Source organism: Triticum urartu, chromosome 7A, assembly GCF_056163025.1.
Source record: "Triticum urartu cultivar PI428250 chromosome 7A, HENAU_Tu73, whole genome shotgun sequence".
Lineage (NCBI taxonomy): Eukaryota > Viridiplantae > Streptophyta > Magnoliopsida > Poales > Poaceae > Triticum > Triticum urartu.
In genome coordinates this window covers 361,984,213-361,996,142 of record NC_141879.1, presented here as the reverse complement: position 1 = coordinate 361,996,142, position 11,930 = coordinate 361,984,213, and positions in this window count along the sequence as shown.

The following is an 11,930-nucleotide window of genomic DNA, read 5'->3' as shown; positions in this document are numbered from 1 at the left end:
CGCCATGACGGATACTAGTGGGGTGGTCCCTGCGATCGAAGGTGATCAGACAGGAGGACCATGGGTTGAACTTTGGGGCGACTGGCTCCAACGCATACACGTCCCTGAGCGCATGCTTCCGCTCCCTCTTTGGGATGTGGGTTGCATATATCATGTTCACCGTCCGCACTTGTGGGGGGAACCTCTTCTGTCCTCCGGTATTCGGCTGCCGGGGCTCCTCCTCGTCATCGCTATGCAGCCCCTTATCTTTGTTTTCGGCAATTAACTTGCCGGCCTGCTTGAACACCCAACAATCCCTGTTGGTGTGGTTGGCTGGCTTGTCGGGGGTGCCGTGTATTTGACACGAGCGATCGAGTATACGGTCCAAACTGGACGGGCCCGGAGTGCTTCTTTTGAATGGCTTTTTCCGCTGACTGGGTTTAGAGCCTTTGAATCCGGCATTGACTGTCGTATCCTCAGTATTATCGCTGTTAATGCGGCGTTTATGTTTGTTGCGACATGACCTGCTATTGTCGTCCTTGGTATCCGAAATATCATGGTTCTTTGATATGTTATTACTGCGAGCCAGCCAGTTGTCTTCTCCCGCACAAAAGCGGGTCATGAGTGTCATGAGGGCTGCCATAGATTTTAGCTTTTCCTGTCCAAGGTGCCGGGCAAGCCACTCGTCGCGGATGTTATGCTTGAATGCTGCTAGGGCCTCTGCATCCGGACAGTCGACGATTTGATTTTTCTTAGTTAGGAACCGTGTCCAGAATTGCCTGGCTGATTCCTCTGGCTGTTGAATTATGTGGCTCAAGTCATCGGCGTCTGGTGGTCGCACATAAGTGGCCTGAAAGTTGTCGAGGAATGCGGCTTCCAGATCTTCCCAACAGCCAACGGACTCTGCTGGCAAGCTGTTGAGCCAATGCCGAGCTGGTCCTTTAAGTTTGAGTGGGAGGTATTTGATTGCGTGTAGGTCATCACCGCGGGCCATGTGGATGTGCAGGAGGAAATCCTCGATCCATACCGCAGGATCTATCGTGTCGTCGTATGATTCTATGTTTATGGGTTTGAAACCCTCTGGGATTTGATGATCCATTACTTCATCTGTGAAGCATAAGGGGTGTGCGGCACCTCTATACTGGGCTATATCGCGACACAGCTCCAATGAGTCTTGCCCGCTGTGTTTGGCCCAGCCGGATTTACTTTTACTGTATCCGGCGTGACGTTTACCGTCTCGCATAGTGGCGCGCCCTCGTGATCCGTAGATCGATCTTGCATGTTTTGCTTTGTCCTCCAATACGTCTCGCATGTCTGGCTTATTTCCCCATGCCTTTTTATTTGAATGGCCTCGGGGTGCAGGCTAAGCTTTTGGCTGGAATGCCTCTCTGTCGCGGCCACGAGGTGGCCGGTCAGCTGCGTCATATGCTTCTTCCTCCAGTCGGGGTAGCAACCTGCATTTTGGGTAACTCTTGGAGGGGCGTTCGAGTTTATATTTCTCGGCCGCCAGGACTTCAGTCCATCTGTCAGCTAGCAGATCTTGATCAGCTTGAAGCTGGGGCTGCTTCTTCTTAAGGCTATTTTCCGTGGCTATAAGCCGACGCTTGAAGCGCTCTTGTTCGACGGGATCCTCTGGTACGACGAATTCGTCATCGTCGAGGCTTGCCTCGTCTTTGGAGGGGCATGTAATTATCATCCTCCACCTCTCCATCTGTCGCTCTCTCTGGAGGGCTGGTGTCAGTGTCAAAACCGGCGGATCTCGGGTAGGGGGTCCCGAACTGTGCGTCTAGGCCGGATGGTAACAGGAGGCAGGGAACACGATGTTTTACCCAGGTTCGGGCCCTCTTGATGGAGGTAAAAACCTACGTCCTGCTTGATTAATATTGATGATATGGGTAGTACAAGAGTGGATCTACCACGAGATCAAGGAAGCTAAACCCTAGAAGCTAGCCTACGGTATGATTGTTGTATATGGAGTTGATTGCCTACCGACTACAACCCTCCGGTTTATATAGACACCGGATAGGGTTAGGGTTACACAGAGTCGGTTACAATGGTAGGAGATCTTGAATATCCGCATCGCCAAGCTTGCCTTCCACGCCAAGGAAAGTCCCATCCGGACACGGGACGAAGTCTTCAATCTTGTATCTTCATAGTCCAGGAGTCCGGCTGAAGGTATAGTCCGGCTACCCGAACACCCCCTAATCCAGGACTCCCTCAGTAGCCCCTGAACCAGGCTTCAATGACGACAAGTCCGGCGCGCAAATTGTCTTCGGCATTGCAAGGCGGGTTCCTCCTCCAAGTCCTTCATAGAAGATTGTAAACACCAAGAGTAGTGTCCGGCTCTGCAAAATAAGCTTCCACATTTTGCCATAGAGAGAATAATATTAACACAAATCAAATCTGCTGACGTATTCCGCAATGCGTCATCGCACTACAGCCAAGTCCTTTACTCGAATCGTTTTTACTTTTTCACCTCAGCATGTTTTGCGAGGCGGTTTCCTTGGCACGTCTTGTCAAAGCAGAGATCGTGTACCCCCTTTACGGGATTCTCATCAATATGGACGTGGGTAACCCAACCGCGCCATTTATCATGGCGCTTGGGAGGCAAGCGAGTTTTACTAGGCTGGTGGGGACGCACAACCGCATCCGCCCATATAAGGGGATAAGGATCCACCTTTTTACCTACGCCTTCTTCCTTCTTTGCTATCCATCTCCTATGCACTCGAGCTCCAGCGCCCAAGCCCGCACTTCCCACCTCAACCTTCTCCAGCAATGTCCGGAGCGGGAGGCAAGTGGATGGTCTCCTCCGCTACGGAGGGCCAAGTCAAGAAGCTAAGGAAGGCTGGATACCTGTCCAAGGACATCGCGCACCGGCTTCCCGAAAAGGGGCAGCTTCTCCCCACCCCAAGGCCCCATGAGAGGGTAGTATTTCTCCCCCACTTCCTCCACGGACTGGGTTTTCCACTCCACCCATTTGTCTGGGGGCTCATGTTCTATTACGGCCTGGATTTCCACGATCTGGCCCCGAACTTCATCCTCAACATCTCGACGTTTATCGTCGTGTGCGAGGCTTTCCTCCGCGTCCGCCCTCATTTCGGCCTCTGGCTCAAGACCTTCAACGTCAAGCCCAAGGTGGTGTGCGGCAGCCAGGCGGAGTGCGGAGGCGCCATGGCGGGCAAGATGGCCAATGTCCTATGGTTCGAGGGCTCTTTTGTGGAGACCCCAAAGGGGTGGCAATCCGGGTGGTTTTACATCACCGAGCCACGCGATCCGAAATGGACCGCAACCCCCGAGTTTCGATCCGGACCCCCCACGCGGCTTATGTCCTGGAAAGAGACGGGCCTATCATGGGGTGACGAAAAAGAGGTGACCGAATTGCAAACATGCATCCAGTCCCTGGTGAACAAGCCAATCCGGCTTGTTAATGTAATCCAGGTTATGCTCGTCCGCCGGATCCTCCCGTGCCAACAACGGGATTTTAATCTGTGGGAGTTCGACCCGGCGCAGCACCAAACCCTTAGCAGGCTCTTCGACACGACGTACGAAGATGCCTGGAAGGTGCTATTTAAGGGCGCCGAGGCTCCCGCATCCGCTTCCGAGGAACGCGGATACAGCTCGCAGCGTCACGCTAGCGAGGTAAGCTATCTTCACCTTTTACAGGATGTTAAGCTTTCTTCATAGTTTGACTCTATGCGGGATATAAACTCCCTTACCTTTGACAGGCTTGGCGAGCGATATCCGGATCGATTAACTGTCCGGCTCCGCTGCCCGAAGACCCAGCCCCAGCTCTACTAGTGAAGCTGCTAGTTCCGGCGCCTTATGTGGTGCCGGAGAAGAAGGCCAAGAAGAAGAAGGCCACGGGGACTCGAAAGAGTGCCCGCAACATGGTGGTGTCGGACTCGTCATCCGACGAGTCCGAGACGCCCTCTTCCCGTGAAAACGAGGAGGAGGAAGAAGAAAACTCTCCCCCCCCCCAGCGGAGGGAGGAGAGAAGAGGAAGGCCGCCCCAACGGGAGAGGCCGAGGGGTCTAAGAAAAGGAAGACCCCTCCGCCGGACTACTCCCCCGACGCCGAAGAGGGCGGAGAGGAGTGGCCAAACAGGGCCAAGCGTCCGGCGAAATCGTAAGTTCGGATATCAGAGTAACTCATGATGTTCCTTTGTTGCACAGCTTTCCCTAATGTCGAACGTAATTATGCAGCCCACCCCGGGCCGAATTCAACGAATCGTCGGGCGGCTCCCTGGACTCATCGGACGTGAACTCAGTTCCGCCCGCTGTCTCCCCCCGCACTGCAGACGACACCGAAGTGGCATCACGACAAGCTCCGGGGCAGGAGGAGGTGGTCCTGGAGGAGCCGCAAGGCAACCTCCCGGACTCCAGGAGTGAAGGGGATAAGGCCCCCCAGGGCTCCAAGTCCGGCTTTGTGCCGGACACCGCGCCGGAATCTTCCACAGTTCCGGACCGCGGTAGGCGAACTCCTTCCCAGAGGAGCAAGCCTTCTGAGCCGGCGGCCTCCGTCCAACCGGAGGTGCCGGACAATCTGCTGGAGGTGCTTGACGGCGCCTCCATCGACGAGGGGCACCGTACTATTATGAGTACGGTGATCCAGAAGGTTCAGTCCGCCAAGAGCGGACTGACTGAAGCTTGCGCTAGCCTTCTAACAGGCTTCGAGATAAGTAAAAATATGTAAAAATATTACCGCATAGACAGTAGCCCCTGATACTCTGTTTGGCGTTTGAAAAGAAAAGCCGAATAGAGGATCTATTAAATTTCGCAGGAGTCTAACAAAAAGAGTCAATATGCGTATGCAGGCTTCGCTGCTATCCACCGCCGCACTGACTGCGGAGGTGGGTGTCCTGAAGCAGGACCTCGAGCGGACCGAGCAAGAGCTCGGCCTTGCCAAGCGGCAGCTCGAGGAGAAAGAAGGTAAGAAATACCTTACAGAAAAAGTTCCTATAAAAAGGCGTGATTGCAAAGAAAATAACAGGATTGTACTGCTTATTGTAGGGGCCACGACTGAGGTGGCGACCCTTAAGCAGGCGCTGTCTGAGGCCGAAAAGAAAACGGCCGCGGAGCGCACCGAGCGAGACAGACTTGGGGCTCAGGTCGACGAGGTGCAGCAAGAGCTTCAGGCTCTCATGAAAAAACATGAGAGTTTGGAGCTTGAGTCAAAGGCGCAAGCATCCGAGCTCGCAACGGCTCTTGAGACTGCCAAGTCTGCCAAGGCCGAAGCCCAAAAGGCCCTCCAAGAGTTGGAGGAGATGAGGAAGATAGCAGCGGGTATGGCATTCTTCATGCAAAGTAGAAATATAAAAGTAAACTACTTGTTACTTACCCGAATCCGGAGCTCTCCAGGGGCATTCGCAGATCTTCCCCGCAGCGTATCCGATGCCGCCGCATTCTACCGAGCTGAAGAGGGCAGCTCAACGGAGAAGGTGTTCTGGTCTCAGTATTCTGAGGCCGGACACCCTGTGCCTTTGAGCGACCAGCTGAAACAGCTGGTCGAGCTCCACAAGGCGGCCGAACAGGCCATGAAGGGCTTCATAGTTCGGCTATGGCCCGGAGAGGCCCTGCCTGGGAGCTATTTTGGGCTGGTGCGGCGGCTGGTGGAGGCCTGTCCGACGCTCGAGGTCATCAAGCGGTCCGTCTGCATCGAAGGTGCCCGTCGGGCCCTTGCCCGTGCAAAGGTGCACTGGGGTAAGCTGGACGGTGAGAAGCTTGTGAAGGATGGGCCGCCGCCAGGGTAGGAGCATCGCAAGCCCGAGAACTACTACAAGGATGTTCTTGCAGGTACCCGCCTTGTGGCGGATGAATGTACCAAGGATGTGATTTTTGAATGAACTCGCTCGTGTTTATCCTGTGCACTGAAAACTTGTTCATATGCGCTAAGCAATTCTTATTGAATTTAAAATATTACTTTCTGTGCGGCCGTTTATCAAAAAATTGAGAGATGGCCAGTCGTCGGCTTCTACCCCCATGCCACTAGTGCTGGGGTGTTCAGGATAAACCTGAGCACTCTTTTTCCCATAGTTGGGTCCTTCGAGGGAGGCGCTCAGCACAACAAACCAGGAAATCGGACTATAATGCTTGAACACTCTCACTTAGCCATAGAACTCTATAATTTTAAATTTTGGCGAAGCCCCTAGTTCGGAAGACCGAGTTCGGGGCGCTATCCACGCCTTGGCCAGACAAAGCCAGCTCCTCCCTCGAAGCGGCATAAGTCTTTAGGGACTCGAAAAACCTCTCGAATAGCGACCGGTCTCTCGCCTCATCATGACAGTCAGTTTTAGCTTTCTCCACTGAGGTGCTTAACCCAGCTGAACCGGGGCACAATCGAAGTGGTTCTCCTAGTGCTACCTTAGCCGATAGAGCGGAACGTAAGGCACCAAAACATAGGAGCCGGGCAAACCCAACTATTGACCCAAATCATGATTCAGAGCCGATGCATATAGTGCTATAAGTTCGGGGTGCCGCACTTGTGAAAGTGTACGAACTTCTCACACCATTATGAGGGGTACTGAAGCCCCTGGCGTGTTTGCCGTACCATGGTGTACGGGTGCAATCATGTCATTTAATAAACATATATGTGAAAAGAGGATAATGCAAAAAATAGACAAAAAGCTAAGCATTGTTTATAGAGAGGCTATTTATCAAAGCCGAACGATACAAATAGTGCGGTAAGCAAAAGATATTGGACTATTCAGTATGTCCTGACCAGGGGCAGGCCGCGGAATTGTATTTAAAACAGGTATACCGCTCGTAATAGAGACCACCTGGGAGTTCCATAATGCGGCATGGCTTGTCTGCCTCCCTGGATCTTGCATCGTTTGTGCGGCAGTCGAATTGCCGAACAGGTCGTTCGAAGTATGGAGTCCTGGAAGTAAGAAAAATTAAAAAAAGAATCCGGCAGCCCCTAGTACGTTTTAAGCCGTATTTTGGGCGTGCCTTTATTGTGCCCCTTCCCCTGTGCCCATGGTATTTCAAGGGCGTAGTTATGTACGCGAGGTACTGGTTTCGCTATGTCGCGAATGCTGTGGTTGGGACCGCATTGCTACGCTTGCTCAGAGTGTGCCAGGCGGTCCTGCTGTGGGTTACTCCGGGCGCGCTTGGCGGTGTTTGGCTTAATGGCCAGACTGGAGAATTGCCTGAGAAGGCTACTTTATAACTCCGCTGCGAGAGCCGCCATATGCTCCTCCGTACAGAGGGAGCGTTCGGTGTTTCCGTTGACCGTAATTACTCCTCGAGGGCCTGGCATCTTGAGCTTGAGATATGCGTAGTGCGGCACCGCATTGAACTTTGCGAATGAGGTTCGTCCGAGCAGGGCGTGATAGCCACTACGAAACGGGACTATATCGAAGATTAACTCTTCGCTTCGGAAATTGTCCGGGGATCCGAAGACCACGTCAAGTGTTATTGAGCCTGTACAGTTGGCTTCTACACCTGGTATAACGCCTTTAAAGGTCGTTCTTGTGGGCTTAATCCTTGAGGGATCTATGCCCATTTTCCGCACTGTATCCTGATAAAGCAGGTTCAGGCTACTGCCGCCGTCCATGAGGACTCTTGTGAGATGAAATCCGTCGATGATTGGGTCGAGAACCAATGCGGCGAAGCCGCCATGATGGATGCTAGTGGGATGGTCCCTTCGATCAAAAGTGATCGGGCAGGAGGACCATGGGTTGAACTTTGGGGCGACTGGCTCCATCGCGTATACGTCCCGTAGCGCACGCTTCCGCTCCCGCTTGGGAATGTGGGTTGCGTATATCATGTTCACCGTCCGCACTTGTGGGGGAAAGCCCTTCTGTCCATTGTTGTTCGGCGGCTTGGGCTCCTCGTCGTCGCTGTGCAGCCCCTTGTGTCTGTTTTCGGCCCTTAACTTGCCTGCCTGCTTGAACACCCAACAATCCCTGTTAGTGTGATTGGCTGGCCTTTCGGGGGTGCCATGTATCTGGCACAAGCGATCGAGTATTCGGTCCAAACTGGACGGGCCCTGAGTATTCTTTTTGAATGGCTTTTTCCGCTGACCGGATTTATAGCCTTTGAATCCGGCATTGACTGCCGTGTCTTCATTGCTGTCGCTGTTAACGCGGCGTTTTTTCTTATTCCGACGTGTCCTGCCACTTTTGTCCTTGGTATCTGAATTACCAGGGTTCTTTGATAAGTTGTTGCTGCGAGCTAGCCAGCTGTCTTCTCCCGCGCAAAAGCGGGTCATGAGTGTCGTGAGGGCTGCCATGGACTTCGGCTTTTCCTGTCCCAGGTGCCGGGCAAGCCACTCGTCGCGGATGTTATGCTTGAAGGCTGCTAGGGCCTCTGCGTCCGGACAGTCGACTATCTGGTTTTTCTTTGTTAGGAACCGTGTCCAGAATTGTCTGGCCGATTCCTCTAGCTGCTGAATTATGTGGCTTAAGTCGTCGGCATCCGGCGGTCGCACGTAAGTGCCCTGGAAGTTGTCGAGGAATGCGGCTTCCAGGTCCTCCCAAGAACCGATTGAGTCTGCTGGCAAGCTGTTAAGCCAATGCCGGGCCGGTCCTTTAAGTTTGAGCGGGAGGAATTTGATGGCATGTAGATCATCGCCGCGTGCCATGTGGATGTGAAGGAGATAATCCTTGATCCATACCGCCGGATCTGTTGTGCCATCGTATGATTCGATGTTTATGGGTTTGAAACCCTCTGGGATTTTATGATCCATTACTTCATTCGTGAAGCATAGCGGGTGTGCGGCGCCTCTGTACTGGGCTATATCACGACGCAGCTCGGAAGAGCTATGTCTGTTGTGTTCGGCCCGGCCGGATTTGTTGTATCCGGAGTGAAGATCATTATCACATGCTGTAGGGCGCCTGTGTGATCCGTAGATCGATCTTGTTTGTCTTGCCTTATCCTCCAGTATGTCTCGCAGGTCGGGCGCATTTTCCCATGCCTTAGTTGAGCGGCGTCGGGGCATGGCTTGGGTGGAGGGCCGAGAGGCCTCTTTGTCGCGGCCGCGAGGTGGCCGGTCTTCCATATCATGCGCTGGTGATGTAGGTGCTTCCTCCTCTGATCGGGGTAGCGGCCTGCACTTCGGGTAACTCTTGGAGGGGCGTTCGAGTTCATACTCTTCGGCCACAAGGACTTCAGTCCATCTGTCAGCTAGCAAATCTTGGGCAGCTCTAAGCTGTTGCTGCTTTTTCTTGAGGCTGCTTGCCGTGGCTAAAAGCCTGCGTTTAAAACGCTCTTGTTCGGTGGGGTCTGATGGTATGACGAATTCGTCGTCATCGAGGCTTGCCTCGTCTTCGGAGGGAGGCGTATAGATATCATCCTCGACCTCTCAGTCTGCCGCTCTCTCGTGAGGGCTGGCTTCTCCGTCTTCCTGTGCCGAATCTTGCTGAGGTGGGTGTTCTTCGGCGCTATCCGGGGTAGTATTATCTCCCGTGCCGGAATCACCGTTTTTGCATTGGCGGGATTTAGAGCGGCGCCGCTGACGCCGGCGCTTTGGCTGTTTCTTGGGGGCGTCATCCCCCACTGTTCCATCGCCATCTCCATCTTTTGGAGTATCCACCATATATATGTCATATGATGAGGTGGCCTTCCAGCGCCCTACAGGTGCTGGTTCCTGTTCGTCTCCTACATCGTCGTCCATGCCGTCGATGTTTTCGGAGCAGAAGTGAAGCATGTCGGTTAGATCGTCGACAGTGGCTACAAAGTGGGTGGTGGGTGGGCTTTGAATTTCCTCATCGCTTGTATCCCACCCTCGCTGACCGTAGTCCGGCCAGGGCTCTCCTGATAAAGAGAGAGACTTAAGAGAATTCAGGATGTCGCCAAAAGGCGAACGCTGAAAGATGTCTGCGGTGGTGAACTCCATTATCGGCACCCAATCCGATTCGATTGGCAGAGGTGCGGGGGGTTCGAGTCCGGGGAGGAGTCCGGACCCTCGGAGTCACGGGTCGTGCAGAGTGCGGGGCTAGCGTTCGGCTCGATCGCTTTTGGGATCACAGCCCCCGAGGTGACGTCCAACCGCTCATCCTCGATTGGCGCAATAGGCTCCAAGTTAGGGGTCAGAACCGATGCGTGCGCGGCCTCCAGGACACTGTCCGGGGGCAGAGCTAGATCATGCCTCTCGAGATAGTGCGGCGCGCTTGGTCGTGGCTCGAGTTCGTCGAAGATCAAGTCTCCATGGATGTCAGCCGTGTAGTTTAAGCTTCCAAACCTGACTTGATGGCCAGGGTCGTAGCTTTCGATCTGCTCCAAGTGGCCGAGCGAATTGGCCTGCAGAGCGAAGCCTCCGAAGATGAAGATCTGTCCGGGGAGCAAAGTCTCACCCTGGACCGCATCGTTGTTGATGATCAAAGGAGCCATCGGGCCTAAAGGCGACGACACAGAGGAACTCTCAATGAAAGCACCAATGTCGGTGTCAAAACCGGCGGATCTCGGGTAGGGGGTCCCGAACTATGCGTCTAGGCCGGATGGTAATAGGAGGCAGGGAACACGATGTTTTACCCAGGTTCGGGCCCTCTTGATGGAGGTAAAACCCTACGTCCTGCTTGATTAATATTGATGATATGGGTAGTACAAGAGTGGATCTACCACGAGATCAAGGAGGCTAAACCCTAGAAGCTAGCCTACGGTATGATTGTTGTATATGGAGTTGATTGCCTACGGACTACAACCCTCCGGTTTATATAGACACCGGATAGGGTTAGGGTTACATAGAGTTGGTTACAATGGTAGGAGATCTTCAATATCCGCATCCGCCAAGCTTGCCTTCCACGCCAAGGAAAGTCCTATCCGGACACGGGACGAATTCTTCAATCTTGTATCTTCATAGTCCAGGAGTCCGGCTGAAGGTATAGTCCGGCTACCTGAACACCCCCTAATCCAGGACTCCCTCAGCTGGCCTCTCCATCCTCCTGTCCTAGATCATGCTGGAGGGGATTGTTGCCATCTTCGGCACTATCCGGAGTGTTATTATCCCCTGTGCCGGTATCACCACTTTTGCTTTGGCAGGACTTAGAGTGGCGCCGCTGACGTCGGCGCTTGGGTTGCTTCTTGGAGGGGTCATCCTCCGCTGTCTCGTCGCCATTGCCTTCTTTGGGTGTGTCCACCATGTATATATCGTATGATGAGGTGGCTGTCCAGTGCCCTGTGGGCAGTGGTTCCTCTTCGTCTCCCGCATCGTCGTCCATACCGTCGATGTCTTCGGAGTCGAAGTCGAGCATGTAAGTTAAGTTGTCGATAGTGGCTACTAAGTGGGTGGTGGGTGGGCGGCGAATTTCTTTGTCATCCGCATCCCAATCCTGTCGGACATAGTTCGGCCAAGATCCTCCTGACAAGGAGAGAGACCTTAATGAGTTCAGTATGTCGCCAAAGGGCGAGTGCTGAAAAATATCCGCGGAGGTAAACTCCATGATCGGCGCCCAATCGGATTCGGTAGGAACGGACGCGGGCGGTTCGGAGTCCGTGGCCGGAGAAGGATCCGGCAGTCTGACAACACGGCTCTCGTGCAGGGTAAGGTCGATGTTTGGCTCGATCGCCGCTGAGGGTAAGGCCTCCGTGGCGGGGTCCATCCACCCGTCCATGGACGGCGCAACTGGCTCCGAATTGAGGGTCGGAGCGGCTGCCGGTGTGATCTCTTGAACACTGTCTGATGGTAGAGCTAAATCGTACTCATCGTGACCGCGTGACGCACAAGGCAGAGGCTCGAATCCGTCGAAGATCAAGTCTCCGCGAATATCGGCCATGTAGTTTAAGCTTCCAAACCTGACCTGGTGGCCAGGGGCGTAACTTTCGATCTGCTTCATATGGCCAAGCGAGTTGGCCTGCAGTGCGAAGCCGCCGAACACAAAGATCTGTCCGGGGAGAAAAGTCTCACCCTGGACTGCATCGCTATCGAGGATAGAAGGAGCCATCAAGCCTAATGGCGACGACACAGAGGAACTCTCAATGAAAGCACCAATGTCGGTGTCAAAACCGGCAGAT